At 41.0% G+C, this 3,918-nt stretch overlaps 1 non-coding gene across 1 annotated transcript; it reads right to left on the minus strand.

The window, feature by feature from the left end:
- Positions 1-424: 424 nt before the first annotated feature.
- Positions 425-533, minus strand: LOC136490397 (small nucleolar RNA R71). The gene has a single exon (XR_010767691.1). It is a non-coding gene; the product is annotated as a small nucleolar RNA R71 (small nucleolar RNA).
- Between the last annotated feature and the right edge of the window lie 3,385 nt (positions 534-3,918).

Below are 3,918 nucleotides of genomic sequence, written 5' to 3' on the forward strand. Positions count from 1 at the left end.
TTAGCTTTAAGGTCAGAAGACAACCAGATAAGGCGAAGCTTAACACCTGAATTTGAAGTTATGGCTAACAAGACTCTTCATGATTTCTCTGCTCCAACTACAGCTAACATCCGTACTGGACATACAGTCAATGTTGGAGATAGTGGATTTGAGCTCAAGCCAACCCTCATCAACATGGTGCAAGCAAGCCAGTTTTGTGGGAAGGCACATGAAGATGTGAGTGCTCATCTCCAACACTTTCTAGAGATCTACAACACCTTCACCATCAAAGGAGTTACCAAAGACGCCATACTACTTCACCTCTTCCCATTCTCACTCTTGGGGAAGGAGAAGCAATGGTTCTACGCCAACAAAGATAGAAACACTACATGGGATAACTACTCCACTGCCTTCCAAGCCAAGTTCTTTCCCACGGGCAAGACCAATGCTCTACGTGGGAGAATTTCAAGCTTTCAACGACAACATGATGAATTTGTCCCTGAGGCATGGGAACACTTTCAAGATTACTTTGTGGAATGTCCTAATCATGGGATGGAGAATTTGCTACTCATGTAGACTTTCTACCATGGATTGACCAATAGTACCCGTGAGACTATGGATGCTGCTGCTAGAGGTACATTCCTGTCACTCACCATACCAGCTGCAATAGCTCTTGTAGTGAAGATGACCTCCAACCAAGGTTGGAATGATGTATGATAAGTAAAACAAGCATATCAATAATCATTAGTTACTCAATTACATAGATCTAACTTGCCGATCATCATGAAAGCATGCTAAAGATGTAAAGGGTGGACATGAAAGCATATGATTTGATTGAGAAACATACTAGCTTTTAACCAATACAAAAACAAGTAAAGAGCATGTAAACAACCAATATATATTCTCAAAGACTAGGCTATCGGCTAAATAGCCGATTCCAGCAAAAGAAGGGTCATAGCATGCAACCACTCAACCATTAAACATGTATAAACCCATACACCTATCAGATCCAATCTACTATCTTTATCAGTGGGGGTCAGACCTAACTAATGTAGCCATAATAAGGATAACAAATTAAACCTCCAAAGCATATAGATCTATAAACGCTTAATGAGATCATGGGAACATACTATGATCGTGAAAGCTTTGATGATTGGTTAAATAGAGGATGCAGACATAGCATGCAACCAAAGACTATGCTTGGCCATAAGCAGGGCTTACTACCTGATGATTTCCAATCTATGATGCTAGCAGTGGGGGTCAGACCTAACCAATGCAGCCATAAAAGCCCTTCTAGACCGGATCTCATCAACTAGCAAGCCTTACCTAGGGCTAAGCATGCCTTGACCACACACTATCTTTGATCAAGATTGGGATAGAACGACTAGGCTAGCAAGAACCATCATCAATGCAGGATGTAAACAATGTAATGCGATAAGATGACGATTCAAAAGGATGCAAAGCCGATCTATCTCAATCTTAAACGGGTAGGGGATTCGTATCAAAATTCGTATGAGATCAGACTTAACCGAGGACAGCTGTATGGATTTTGATAAGAACCAAGGATAACTATCAGCAATTGCAAGAGATTAGACTTAACCGAGGGTAGCAATACAATCAACTAACGATAACTAACTTATACAAAGCTTGCTAGAGGTCAGACCTAACCGATGTAGCCTTACAAACAAGGTGTAAGTCATGACGGAAACTCACAGACAAACCAGAGGTCGAACCTAACCGATGCAGCTCTGCTCGCCGAAGAACTCATCAAAATCTACTCTACTCCTACTCCTAAGGGGTGGTGTAAGCCATAAAGTAAAGGTACTTGTAACACCCTAGGTGTTTGGCTTCCACATTTGCACTGGCATTTCATAAACATGAGCATCATTCATCCATTCATGAAACATATGAAACATGGCTTTGAAACAAAAGTAACATTTCACTTGTTCTTCCTTGTTTCTTATGCAGGAAATACGAGTTATTGCTTATACCTCTCGCCAACTTCGGAAGCATGAGGTGAATTATCCTACACATGACTTAGAACTCGCTGCAGTTGTTCATGCTTTGAAGGTCTAGAGACATTATTTGCTTGGCAATGTGTGCCACATCTACACTGATCATAAAAGTCTTAAGTACATCTTCACTCAACCTGAGTTGAATATGTGTCAGAGAAGATGGCTCGAGTTGATCAAGGATTATGATCTCCAAGTGCACTATCATCCTGGCAAGGCAAACGTCGTTGCGGATGCCTTAAGCAGGAAATCTCATTGCCACTCTTTAATTGAAAGTGACCTCCATCTATCAAGACTCCTACATCCTACAGTCCTTCACAACATCACTGTCAATTGTACTCTACAGAGTTGAATTATTGAGCTACAGAAGACAGATCTAGGTGTGTTCCACATCAAGCGCAAGATGAAAGAGCAAGAAACCAAGTATTTTTGGGTAGATGAAAATGACATGTTATGGTTCAAGGATAGGTTAGTGGTTCCAAAGGATAGAGATCTTAGAAATCAAATCATATCAGAAGCACATTCCTCAAAATTATCTATTCATCCTGGTAGTAGCAAAATGTATCATGATTTGAAGCCTCGTTTTTGGTGGACCAAGATGAAGAAAGAGATAGCCACTTATGTGGCTAGGTGTGACACTTGTTGTTAGGTTAAAGCTATGCACATAAAAGCTAGATTCCTTTAGCCACTCTCTATTCCAGGTTGGAAATGGGAGGAGATAAGTATGGATTTTATTGTTGGACTCCCTACTACTCAGAGGAATTTTAACTCTATTTGGGTGATTGTAGACCGTCTGACCAAGTCTGCACACTTCATTCCTGTTCACGTAGATTTCTGTCCAACTAACTATGCTGAGTTGTACTTCAATCAGATAGTCTGACTTCATGGGGTACCTTGCACTATTGTCTCTGATAGAGGACCATAGTTCATTGCTCGCTTTTGGGAGCACTTACACGGATTATTGGGAACTAAGTTAGTAAGAAGCTCCGCCTATCATCCGCAAACCAATGGGCAAACTGAGCAAAGTGAATCAAATCTTAGAAGATATGTTGAGAGCATGTGTCATCTCATCTAAGGGTTCATGGGAAAAGTGGTTGCCCTAGCTAAATTCTCTTATAATAATAGTTATCAAGAGAGTATCAAGATGGCACCGTTTGAAGCTTTGTACGACCGAAAGTGTAGAACCCCGTTGAATTGGGTTGAAGCCGGTGAAAGGAGATATTATGGAATTGATTTTGTTCAAGAAGCCAAAGAACAAGTCCATACTATCCTAACCCATATGGCCGCAGCTCAAGCTAGGCAGAAAAGTTATGCTGATCGCCATAGAAAACCTATCGAGTTCGAAGTTGGAGACTTCGTTTATTTGAAAGTCTCACCCATGAAGAGTGTCCAACGCTTTGGTGTGAAGCAAAAGCTTGTGCCGAGATATGTCGGTCCATTTCAAATCATTGGACAAAGTGGTAAGGTAGCATACAAGATCCAATTACCTCCTAAGATGAGTGCTATCTTCAACGTCTTTCACATATCCCGGTTGAAGAAATGTCTTCGCGTCCCCAAAGAGAGAGTTCCACTGGGGGATATCAAGTTAGAATCTGATTTGACTTTTGAAGAAAAACCGGTCCGAGTAATTGACACTCGTGAGTGAGTGACTCGGAGTCAGGTGGTCAAGTTTTACAAGGTCATGTGGAGTAATCAGGGTAGTGAACGTGATGCAACTTGGGAAAGAGAAGATTATTTGAGGGAAGGTTATAAGGAATTCTATCAACAATGGTATGCTTGTCAAATCTCGGGACAAGATTTTTATAAGGGGGGAAGGCTATAACACCCCAGGTGTTTGGCTTCCACATTTGCACTGGCATTTCATAAACATGAGCATCATTCATCCATTCATGAAACATATGAAACATGGCTTTGAAATAAAAGTAAC

This window comes from Miscanthus floridulus, chromosome 10 (assembly GCF_019320115.1).
Source record: "Miscanthus floridulus cultivar M001 chromosome 10, ASM1932011v1, whole genome shotgun sequence".
Lineage (NCBI taxonomy): Eukaryota > Viridiplantae > Streptophyta > Magnoliopsida > Poales > Poaceae > Miscanthus > Miscanthus floridulus.